At 45.3% G+C, this 13264-nt stretch overlaps 1 pseudogene; it reads left to right on the top strand.

The window, feature by feature from the left end:
• The window catches only part of LOC115476806, a 638208-nt pseudogene that overhangs the window by 532757 nt on the left and 92187 nt on the right, over positions 1-13264 (top strand).

The raw sequence follows: 13264 nt of genomic DNA on the forward strand, positions 1-13264 counted from the left end.
CAGAAGGTTTCAGCGTATCATCGACGACGACACCCAGATCCCTTTCTTGATCCGTAACTCCTAACGCGGAACCTTGCAAGACGTAGCTATAATTCGGGTTCCTCTTACCCACATGCATCATGCATCAGGTATCTTCTGAAGGGGTTGACTCAGGAGCAATACAAAGAAGTATTGCTTTACAGAAAGGTCAGAATTCCAAAAGGCATAGGACAAGTACAGCAGATCACTCGTGGAGAGGTGATGATAAACTGATAAAGTAGAGTCTGTGATTCTGTAGCTTACATGAAAAACAGCAAATAAGAAGGGGTTGAAAAATCTATTTTTCCACAAGGTTTCTAGTACAGGGAAGATTTCCATATTGTACATCTAAAAGTATAGGTGTAGTACTCTCCATCTAATTTCTTGTATATAAACATGTTCTCTTCTATTTCAGCCTTGCCCTGTCCTGAGAACAGCCACTATGAGGCTTGTGGAAATGCTTGCCCTGCCACCTGCTCTGACAGATCTGCCCCTTCAAAGTGCATGGATTCTTGTGTGGAGACTTGTCAGTGTAATACAGGCTTTGTCCTAAGTGTTGACAAATGTGTTTCCATCGACAGCTGCGGCTGCAACTACAATGGTTTCTACTATAAGCCCAAAGAGGAATTCTGGAGTGATGACAACTGTAAAGTGAGCTGCAAGTGTGACCCATCCCTGGGCATGGTAGTGTGCAAGAACACAAACTGCAAATCTAGTGAGAGATGCATGGTGATGAATGGAATCCGTGACTGCTACCCACTCAGCTACTCTACTTGTATCGCCCATGGGGGCCCTCACTACATAACCTTCGATAAGCTGACATATGATTTCATGGGCACCTGTATCTATCAGATGGTTGGAGTGACTTCTAAAGACCAAACTCTCACTCAGTTTACTGTCAATGTGCAGAACAATAACAGAGGCAACAAAGCTGTCTCTTCCACAAAAGTGGTGACATTTCAAATCTATGGTGTTATAATGACTATGAGCCAAGACTATCCTCAGAAACTCCAGGTATTTATCTTTTAATGTATAGAGCTGGCTACAGTAGTGCATCCATGTCTACACTTGAGCACTGCGGAGTCGTGATGAGCTAGGAGTTATATCTGTGCCATTAGTATTTGGTGCTGGTACCCACATAACTAAATTGGACCACACAAAAGCTGTCGTAATTTGAGTAGCTTAACTATGTGGATGCTGGCAACCTCGGAGTCATCTTCGACTCCTCCCTCTCCTTCTCTGCGCATATCCAGCAGACAGCCAAGACCTGTCGCTTCTTCCTCTTTAACATCAGCAAAATTCGCCCTTTCCTCTCTGAGCACACCACCCGAACTCTCATCCACACTCTCATTACCTCTCGCCTTGACTACTGCAACCTACTCCTCACTGGCCTCCCACTTAACCATCTATCCCCCCTTCAATCCATTCAGAACTCTGCTGCACGTCTTATATTCCGCCTGAACCGATATACTCATATCACCCCTCTCCTCAGGTCACTTCACTGGCTTCCGATCAGATACCGCATGCAGTTCAAGCTTCTCCTTCTAACCTACAAATGCACTCAGTCTGCAGCCCCTCATTACCTCTATACCCTCACCTCCCCTTACGTTCCCGCCCGAAACCTCCGCTCACAGGACAAATCCCTCCTCTCAGTACCCTTCTCCACCACCGCCAACTCCAGGCTCCGCCTCCGCCCATTCTGCCTCGCCTCACCCTATGCTTGGAATAAACTTCCTGAGCCCTTACGCCAAGCCCCCTCCCTACCCATCTTCAAATCCTTACTCAAAGCCCACCTCTTCAATGTTGCATTCGGCACCTAACCTTTATACCTTTTCAGGAAATCTTGACTGTCCCAATTTGACGACCCCTGCTTGACTGACTGTACATTTGTCCTTTAGATTGTAAGCTCTTTGAGCAGGGACTGTCCTTCTATGTTAAATTGTACAGCGCTGCGTAACCCTAGTAGCGCTTTAGAAATGTTTAATAGTAGTAGTAGTAGTAGAATATTGGCTGGTATCTGCATAAACTCCAAATAGTAGTTGGGCTCTATGTTCCCCTCTCTATCCTTCCAAACAAGATACTTCTCCCCTTCCCAAAACAGCAGTAAGATTGGACACCATCCTCCCTCACCCCCATTCTCCCAATAACTTATCCCCTCTCTCAACCCCAACAAACAAGGTCAGACACCCCCCCCCACCCACACACCTACCTGTAAATTACCTGGGCCTACCTTATAGTACCTAATGGTCTAGTGGGGAGGTCTACTGGTGGGTAGTGAGGGGAGTCGGCCCTTGGGAGGTTGGGGACACAAATATGACCTTGTTGGAGTGGTCAGGAGGCAGGATTAGCTCTTGAGGTGGTTCAGGATGCGCATCTTGGCAAAACCTGATATTCACCCCACTGCCTGGTTAACTAACCGTGTAGCAGACTGATTATCACACCTGTCCATCTGCATTCTGGCCATGGCTGAGGCTGCCAGAGCCCAGATATTCAGTGTTGGTAGTAACTATTGGAAGTCTAATTTAGCACTATTAAAAAAAAATGCTGAGCACCCCAAGCTAAATATTGACCAGTATGTGTGTAAGTGGGGATGGGTAGATAGTAGGTATAGAAACATAGAAAAATGTATGCGGATAAAGACCATCTGCCCAATGTTTTTTTTTAAAGGCTGCTATAATGGCATTTAAGTGGCTATCTAGTGATATTGAGCGCTGGATAGCCAGCTGAATATCGCCGGATAATGGCTTAAAGGTAGCCAGTTATATCGTGCAATATAACCGGCTATCCCCCGATTTTTAAACTGACCAGCCAAGTTTGGCAGCCATGTTTGACCACCACAATAGCTAGAATAACTTTGGCCGGTCTCACTTTAAGCAACCAGTGCTGAATATCAGTGTGGCCGGTTAAAATTGGACCGGCCAACCAGATATTCAATGGCGGTCACCGGAAACAGACTGGCATTGAATATCCAGGTTTAGCGCTGACCGCAAGAGACAACTCAGCTACCTCCCACAGTCTGAATATCGGGGCCCATGTGGCCCATCCAGTGTTCCCATCCATACCATCTATGCTCCCTATCACTCCCTTATAGATCCTATGTACTTGTCCCATGCTTTCTTGAATTCACATACTGTTTGTCTCCACCACTTCCATTGGGAGGCCATTCCACAAATTCACTACCCTTTCCATGAAGAAATATTTCCTCAGGCTTCTTCTGAGTCTACCCCTTTCACCTTCATCCTATGTCCCCTCTTTCCAGAGCTTCCTTTCAACTGAAAAAGACTTGCCTCCTGTGCATTTATGCCATGTAGGTATTTAAATGTCTATCATATTTCCCCTCTCCCATCTTTCTTCCACAGTATACATATTGAGATCTTTAAGTCTGTCCCCATACGCTTTAACACTAACCATGCATTTGATTGGCTAAAAAGATTATTTAACTGTTGTTTTATCATTTATAAAGTAATTGGCCATGGCCAAGCCTCTACTTTCTTGGAATGCAGTTGGGTGCTTTCCATTATTTTATGAGCAGCAAACTTCAATGTACTAGCTAAACAAGGTAATTTCTTTCAGTAAAAACAAAAATCCTGTACAAGCTTTACCTTTTCCTTTTTAGGTAAATGATGTCCTTGTATCCCTACCATTTTACTACCAAACCAAAAAAATCGTGGCATACCTCAGTGGAGTTCATGTCATCATTAACACTGAAGATGAAATCAGAGTATCATTCGACTCGTACAGCTTTGTCACAGTACAGATCCCAAGTACTTATACCAATGCGGTCAGTGGTCTCTGTGGTAACAATAATATGAACAGCAATGATGATATGATTATGAAGAATGGAATCAAGGCGTCCACTGCTACCCAATTTGGTGACAGCTGGAAAGTTGGGGACGTGCCAGACTGTGCGCCTGACTGCAAAGGAAATTGCCCAGTGTACACCGATTCACAGAAAGAACTCTACAAGACTGACAAGTTCTGTGGCCTCCTCATAAAAGAAAATGGGCCATTCAGCAACTGTTTTGGCTCTGTCGATCCAACACCCTTTTTTGGCAGCTGTCTTTTTGATGCTGTACGATACAAAGGTCACTACTCTGCTTACTGCAGTGTCATCAGTGCTTATGTGTCTCAATGCCAGACCAACGGAATTGAGATTCAGGAGTGGAGAACAGACTCATTCTGCAGTAAGTTTCACTCAATGCAGACAAATTCATTTTCTCATCAATACATTACAATCTATGGAAGTTATTTTGGGGATAATTTTGTAACAGCCTGCATAAAGTTGTTGTCAAATGTGTGTAAAGTTACACCAATTATCCCATCAAAACTACCCAGACATGATCACACCTAATAAATAGTATATGAAAATTTTTCATGAGAATATACATGCATACTTTTGAAAATTCAAAAGTATGCACAGAAGTACAAATTCCTCCGGGCTCACGCTCAGGAATTAGTCCTTTTAGTCCGGGTACAGTAGATGCGTGCACAAATTTACCCACATAGGACTAGATTCTATATATGACACCGATAAAAATAAACACTAAGCACAGCACTATTCTATAGACGGTGCTCAAGTAGGGCTCCTTTTATAGAATAGTGCCAAGCACCAGGAGCCACACAGACAGATGTAGAAATGTTATCAAATTAGGGAGGCTAACAAACTGGGGAACACAATAATAATGAGTGATTTCAATTACCCCGATATTGTCTGGGTAAATGTAGTATCAGGGAATGCTAGGGAGGTAAACATCCTTGACAAAATCAAGGACTGCTTTATGGAGCAACTGGTATGGGAGCCAACATGAGGAGGAAAAATTCTAGACCTGGTCCTTAGTGGAGCGCATGATCTGGTGCATGAGGTAATGGTGCTGGGGCCACTTGATAACAATGATCAGATTTCATATCAGCTTTGGAGTAAGTACACACAGGAAATCCAATATGTTAGCATTTAAACGTATTGTACTGTTTTGGGATCTTGCCAGGTACTTGGAACCTGGATTGGCCACTGTAGGAAACAGGATGCTGGGCTTGATGGACCTTCGGTCTGTCCCAGTATGGCAATGCTTTTGTTCTTATGTTCTAGTTGCAAAAATTTACACCAGCTGAAATCTGGTGTAATTCCTAATCCAGGTGTATTCTGTAACAGTGTATGTAAATTCTTGGAACACCCATGCCCTGCCCATGCCCCTCCCATACCCTCTTTTCAGATCCACGCATTAGAATTTACACATGCATCTTTATAGAATACGCCCAGCAAGATGCACGCATAAATTATAATTATTGTCAATTAGCTTTGATAACTATTAACACCCAATTATCGGTCTAATTGGTTCATTATTATATTAAGGGACTCATTTTCAAAACAGGATGATTTTTTTTGTTTGTCAAGACATCCAAATTCTATTTTCAAAACCCGTATTTAAGGTGTTTTTCTATGCAGTTGATTCGCAGTATGTCCAAACCACAAAGGGTCGTATCGGGGGAGTGGGGGGAGGGTGTTGTGGGGGGAGGATCTGGGCATTCCCAAAACTTGAACGTTTTTCTACCATAATGGAACAAAGCAAAAATGTCCAGGGCTAAAAGTTAGACATTTTGGTCTACACCTATTTCAATCATGAATAAGTCACAAAAAGGTGCTTTAAATGACCAATGGGGGGATTCAGGTATGACATCCCCTTTCTTTCCCAGTGGTCACCAGGGGGGAGGGGGTAGGATTGCTCACCATGATTTGATAAGGCAGCTATGGAAGACACACAGGTCACTATGGTTAGATAGTAGGGTGCAATGGGAGATGACTTCTCATGATGTTTTGACAGTACATGTTTTCCTCATGAGGATTTGGAATGTTTGACTAGAGTTTAACAATGCTGTAGATGTGGTTGAAGACCATGGCAAAGACATTTGATTGACAGCCTGACAATTCTTTGATTATGTGTTTTAATACTGTAACATAGTAACATATGAAGGGCAATAATCAAAGACCTTTTTCTGGATAAATGCTGCACTGCCTGTGACCAGGGGCTTTTAATTATTTTCTACCTTGTACACAGGTAAATCATTATACATAGCAACAACATTTTGATCTGAGAGACTTCAGGGACATTCCTTGGTGAGATTAGATCACGAGAGGCAAGTTGCTTTGCCATTGAAGTGTACCCCACACAAAAAAAGCAGGTGCTTATTTGAGTGGATGCACTAACCCCCTAATTGTATAAAAAGCATGAAAAAATGTGTGTGCTAATTTGGGCATGCGCCAAATTTGCATGTGCATTTTAATTGAATAACAGGCTAATTAGCACCAATAACTGGCTTTTTAACAAGCAACTTCCACAAATTAGATTTAATTAACATGTTTGCACATATATTTAGGTGCTGGATCCGCACCTAAATTTTACACGTGAATTCAAAAAGGGGACGCAGAAATGAGTGGGTCAAGGGCAGAACAGGGGCATTCCTAAAATTTACGTAGTTATAGAATAATGGGGATACATGCCTAATTTAGGCATAATGATTTGCACCATGTTTCAGTTGGTGCAAATGGCCATGCCTACAATTAGGCACGTTTCTCGGGTTTAAGCGCTATTCTGTAAACTGCACTTAAGCGTGGTTTACAGAATAGTGCTTTCATTGGCACCGATTTTTGGGGGATCCATAAATAAAATCTAGCCCTAAATGGGTAATAATCAAAGAGAGTCTGGCCATAGTTTTTCTCCACTCTAGCAAACCCCACAGGTGAAAGCCACCTACAGGTAGCTTAATTATCTTCTTGATAAAGGAAAATTTTCATTGAGTGCCAGCTCCTCGTATGCTTGTGGATGCTCTGAAACCAAGGGCTGGCAAACCAGTTTGTAAAAGGAAAAACTCCATGGGTGCAAGTTAAAATTGTGAAAAGTAGTTGTGAGGATTTGAAAATGACACCCTGAGATATGTTTTTCAAGCCCTACCCAACTTGTACCACTTTTCCATTCAGAGGGCTCAGGACAATTTTTGAAGATGCTTTATCACTGGTAAACCTCCATTTACTTGGGGTAATCCCTTTGAAAATTAGCCTCTATCTTTCAACACAAATCAGGAGATGGGCGTCCTTCTCGCAAGGTCGTCCAAATCGGCATAATCGAAAGCCAATTTTTTGACACCCTCGACTGCTTTCCGTCCAAATCGGCATAATCGAAAGCCAATTTTTGACACCCTCGACTGCTTTCCGTCACGGGGATGACCAAAGTTCACGGGGGCGTGTCAGCAGGGTAGCGAAGGCAGGACTGGGGCGTGATTAGGAGATGGTCGTCCTCGGCCGATAATAGAAAAAAGAAGGGTGTCCCTGACGAGCACTTGGCCGACTTTACTTGGTCCATTTTTTTTCATGCCCAAGCCTCAAAATGTTGCCCCAACTGACCAGATGACCACCAGAGGGAATCGGGGATGACCTCCCCTTACTCCCCCAGTGGTCACTAACACCCTCCCACCATAAAAAACAAGTTTAAAAATACTTTTTTGCCAGCCTCAAATGCCATACTCAGGTCCATCGCAGAGGTATACAGGTCCCTGGAGCAGTTGTAGTGGGGGGGGGGGGGGGGGGGGGGGGGGGGGTTGGGGTGCTCAGCACCCAAGGTAAGGGAGCTATGTACCTGGGAGCAATTTCTGAAGTCCACTGCAGTGCCCCCTAGGATGCCTGGTTGGTGTCCTGGCATGTCAGGGGGACCAGTGCACTACAAATGCTGGCTCCTCCCACAACTAAAGGGCTTAGATTTGGACGTTTTTGAGATAGACGTTTTTGGTTTCCATTATAGCCGAAAACCGAGGACGACCATCTCTAAGGTCGACCTAAATGTCAAGATTTGGGCATCCCCAACCGTATTATCGAAACGAAAGATGGACGTCCATCTTGTTTTGATAATACGCGTTGCCCCACCCCTTTGCGGCACCGTCTTTAGAGTTGGGCGCCATTAGAGATGGTCGTCCCTTTTCGAAAATGCCCCTCTAAGTAACATAGACAATAACATGTGGGGACATAGTCAATTCTATAACTGAGTTCCACAGTTCACATGCCCAAATTAAGCAGGCTGTGAGCTTAGCCTATAACAGCACTTATGCACATATTTGCCATTATGGAATACTAGTGTGAGTTGGCACAAACATGCCTATGTTGAGGCGCTAACATTTATAGACTGGCATAAATATTAGTGCGTTAAAACATCCTGCTTGTTCACCTCGGCTACACGCTAAAAGGGGCAGCACTAGCATGGATTGGCATCCAGCTTCTTCACCTGGGCTAGTCGCTAAGGGGCAGCGATAGCCTAGATTGGCATCCTGCTTGTTCACCTGGGCTAGACGCTAAAGGGGCAGCATTGGCATGGATTGGCATCCTGCTTGTTCACCTCGGCTAGACGCTAAAGGGGCAGCGCTAGCCTGGATTGGCATCCTGCTTGTTCACCTGGGCTAGCATGGATTGGCACCCCAGGTACGGGATGGCATTAGCATGGATTGGCATCCAGCTTCTTCACCTGGGCTAGTCGCTAAGGGGCAGCGCTAACCAATGCATCCTGCTTGTTCACCTGGGCTAGATACTAAAGCGGCAGCGCTGGCATGGATTGGCACCCCAGGTATGGGATGGCATTAGCTTGTGCCTGCTGCTCGCGGCACCTCAGCCGGATGTCCTGCTTGTTCACCTGGGCTAGACGCTAAGGGGCTGACATGGATTGGCATCCCAGATGGCATCAGCTTGTGAGCCCAGTCTAGGAGGTCCTGGAGTGACAGTTTTGAAGGGGGAGCAGCATAGGCGGTGGCCCAACTGTTTGGGGAGGCTAAAGGGGGCGGGGTTAGGGGTGGGGCCAGGGGCGGAGCTTACCTCCATAATTGTCTGACAACACAGAAAAAAAATAAGTAAAAATAAAATAGTCACAGTTAATACCTTTTATTAAATTTAGATATTAGATGTCAAAGAATAAAGTGGTTGCTCAAAGCATATACTAACCACAATTGCTCAACTGCAAAACACTATGCACAACTTTGTGCAAAAACACACTCAGAACCTTACTGTACCATAAATATTACACTGGGCAGACCCTAATACACCAATATACCACCCATAGGGAAAATGCAGACCGTCAACAATATGATACAAGGGATCATATCACAATTCTCATTTAGAGCCACAAAACACCCTTTTAGGGTGGATAGTGTTCACAATGAGCTCCTTTTATTAACGACCATATGTAGATCCTTCAAGAGGTAGTGTGTCATGATTTACGCTGCACACCCTTTCTGATGTTTTGGTGCCACCTCAGTAAGCCCAACACACAATCTCTCCACTGCACAACACTATACACACACTTGTGCAAAAACACACTCATAGCCTTACCAAACCATAACAGCACTAATTCCAAGGACAGGACGAGCTACAACCTTTATGTGTGGAAAGGCAGGACTATAATTACATGGGCTCTAAAACACCAGTACACAACCTAGTGAAACAAAAACAAAACAAAAAGGGCTGCAAATACTACACGCTAGCAGAATACTGCATCTTGATCACACATGAAAAACACATGACACAACAGATATGAAGGCAAAATACTGAACTGGAAAGTTACCTCAAGAAGTCAGACTCAGCATGCAGCAATACTAGAAAAATTGAAACTTACATGCAAAATATCACAGATGTACATTTCCAAAAGCTGACATATTCCTATTAATAAATTCTGAATAAAAAATGTTTTCTACCTTTGCTGTCTGAGCATTTAGTTTTTCTATTAGCTTTGGTCCCAGTGTCTTCTTTCCATCTGATATTTTTTTCTCTCACCATGTCCACCATCCTTCTGTGTCCTTATGCGTCCTGTCTACCATCTGTAGCCCTGACCCTATCCTTTCTCCAGTTTCAACATCTGCCCTCAAAGTGTTCCAATCCAGCCCTTAAATTCAGCAATTTCCCCTCCATCCATATAAAGCATTTCTCCTCACTCCCCTCCCCTCCATTCATGTGCATCTACTTCCTCTGTCTTCTCTCCCCTCCATCCATGTTTAGCATTTCTCCTCTCTTCCTTCCACTCCATCCGTGAGCATCTCCTTCCTTTATCTATCTTTCCTTCCCTCCATCCTTGTCCAAGATTTCTCCTCTCTTCCCTGCCCTCCATCCATGTCCAGCATTTCTCCTCTCTTCCCTCCCCTCCATCCATGTGCATCTCCTTCCTGACTTCCCTCCCCTCCATCCATCCATCCATGTCCAAATTTCCTCTCACCCCTGCCTCCTCCATCCACATCCATGTTGTCCAGCAATTCTCCTTTCTCCCCTGCCCTCCCCTTCATCCATGTCCAGGAACTCCCCATTCTCCCCTGCCCTCTCCTCCATCCATCTCCAGAAAATGTGCTCTCTCCCCTGTCACCTCCATCTATGCCCAGCAATTCTCCTTTCTCCCCTGCCATCCCCTCCATCCATGTCCAACAATTCTCCTCTCCCCTGCCCTCCTGTCCAGCGATTTCTGCTCTCCCCATGCCCTCCCCTCCAACCATCCAAGTCCAGTAATTCTCCTCTACCCTGCCCTCCCCTCCTCTACAGCAGTCTGTTCTCTCCCCTTGAACTCGCCTTTTCTCCACATCCAGCAATTCTCCCTGCCTTCCTTAGCTCCCCAACAGCCCTCCTCTCTGTTCCTTTCTGACCCCCCCCCCCCCGCGCAACCCTTTTCCTCTCCGTGGCAGCGGTTTTGCGAGGCAGCTCTGGCTCACCCTCCTTCCTTCCTTGGTTCCTGCTCTGACTGGCTCCCCGAATCGTTCGGCAGCCCCCCCCCCCCCCCGCGTTTTAACCTTTACTTTCCGACGTGGCAGCGACGTCAATCAAAGAAAAATAAGGGCACAACAGGCTCCCTCCCTTCCAGCTTCTCTCTTCACACAGTGTCCCGCCTTCAGCATCAGTAATGATGCATTTCCTGTTTCTGCGAAGGCGGGGCACTGTGTGAAGAGAGAAGCTGGAAGCGAGGGAGCCTGTTGTGCCCTTCTTCTTCTTTGATTGACGTTGCTCGTTGCTGCCACGTCGGAAAGTAAAGGTTAAAACGCGCGGGGGGGGGGGGGGGGGGGAGCTGCCGATCGATTCGGGGAGCTACAGAGCGGGAACCAAGGAAGGAAGGAGGGAGAGCCAGAGCTGCCTCACAAAACTGCTGCGCTTGTGAGGGCAGCAGGGAAATTGGAAGTCCACGATTGGGCTGGGGAGGCTTAGCATCCCCAAGCTTCCTATACGGGGCGCCTATGGGGAGCAGGGGGGACCCGTGGACCCTGATTCTCAGGCCCCCCCGGGTTGTGACGGAGGCACCCGAGCCTGGGAACTCTGGGATGTGCTGGAGCAACAGCCGAAAGGAAGATCGCCTGCTCCAGGCAAGGGACAGGAGCACGCACTGCTAGCAGACTAGTCACCTCGCTGGTTACACAGGGCAGGTGGGACGCTGGTCTGGGGGGTGGGCTGCCCCAAGCAGTCGGAAGCTCGGCCATGCTGGAGGTGGAGACAGGGCTGGTCACAGCGTGGGCGGTGATGCTGGCGCTCTAGCTGGATAAGCATGGTGGAGGGTCGGAGCATCTGCAACGTCGATCCCAAGGCTCGGGTGCTTCCTAGGAATTGTTTAATGTGTTTAAATAAAGCTGTGGCCATTTATTCCCAAAACCTGTTTCATGCTTGGTCTGTGAGTGTGTGAGGGGTGAAGGCGAGGGCTGTAGCGAGAGGGTGTGCAGCCTGCCTATGTTACTGACTTAACCGATATGGTCTGGCATTAAATATCTGGGAATAACGCCGGCAGCAGTCAGCAAAACGCTCACCGCTGCTGGCTGAATATTGACCTCCAAATGTTGGAATGATTTAAAAAAAAAAAAAAAAAAAAAAAACTGTGCTCAGAGAGAATCCTCAATGCAGATTGAAAAACTTCAACGTATGAAATAATTACAGAGTGCAGCAGACTAATAAGCCTTCCCTTCTTGCTATGACTGTGCCATTGAAATGTACAGTTAAGTGTATACTTTGTAGGTTGGAATGCCTATTGTTGGATCAAGCCAAGCCTTATCTCATGAGCTTTAAAGATCAAGTATGTCCATTTTACTGTCATAAAATGTTCCAGTAATAAGAACAAGTGAAAAGAGGAAGAAGAAAAAGGATAGGCAAAAGCAGTGAGACTCAGGCATTGGGAGCTGTTTTTATTCCTGCCTCTGGTATCTGAATTCCAGCATCTATCCCTAGCTTTGTCTCTGCTTATAGTTTCATATGTTGTATGCCGCTTTGATATTTATTAGAATTGTGGTATATCAATATTGTGAATAATAAAAAATAAATGGATTCAGTAGTGAATTTAAAATCTATTTTCAACCTCTTATTCCATTTTTTCTCTCAGGTCCTTCTTGTCCTACCAATACTCATTATGAGTTGTGTGGAAATGGTTGTCCTGCTACCTGCTACAGCCTCTCATCTCCAGAGGGCTGTGATATTTCATGCAGAGAAGGCTGTTACTGTGACAATGGATTCATCCTGAGTGGAGACAAGTGTGTCCCCATTGCAAATTGTGGCTGTGTATACAAGGACAGGTATTACTCAAAAGGAGATGTTTTCTACCCTAGTAACCTATGCAAAGAGCAATGCCAGTGCCAAGAAAATGGAGTTGTTGAGTGCACAGAGGCTTCCTGTGGAGGCAGCGAAGAATGCAAAGTTGTGAATGGAGTATTGGGTTGCCAACCAGTTGGATGTGGAAAATGCATAGTTTCTGGTGTCCTCCACTACATTTCATTTGATGGGACAGCATTTGACTTCCAGGGCACGTGCTCCTACATACTAGCCAATGTCAACAAAAAAGACCTAAGGCTGCAGAAATTTTCTGTAGTGGTGGAAAATGAAAGCTATGGCAGTGGCAATGTTGCTGTGACAAAAACAGTGGCAGTGTCTGTTTATGGTTCCTTATTCACCCTAAAACAAGGGATGACATGGAAGGTTGAGGTAAGAATCAATGCTTATTTAATTCAATTTAAATTTTAGATGATTGAAATCAGAGAGGGCAATATTCAGGCACCAAGCTGTGGCATGAAGGTAAGTGGATGACTTATCTGTTTATCTTTATATCTGATATTAAGCAGCTGTATCCATTTTGCTGGCAATAGTGAATACGCAGTCGTAAATTTAAACTAATAGGCTCAATAATGAAAACAATCTAATTTGGCAGAAGAGACTTCCGCCTGGTTAAATTGCACTGAACCAGTCCAGAGGGAATATTCAGCGGTACTT

This window comes from Microcaecilia unicolor, chromosome 8, assembly GCF_901765095.1.
Source record: "Microcaecilia unicolor chromosome 8, aMicUni1.1, whole genome shotgun sequence".
Classification (NCBI taxonomy): Eukaryota; Metazoa; Chordata; class Amphibia; order Gymnophiona; family Siphonopidae; genus Microcaecilia; species Microcaecilia unicolor.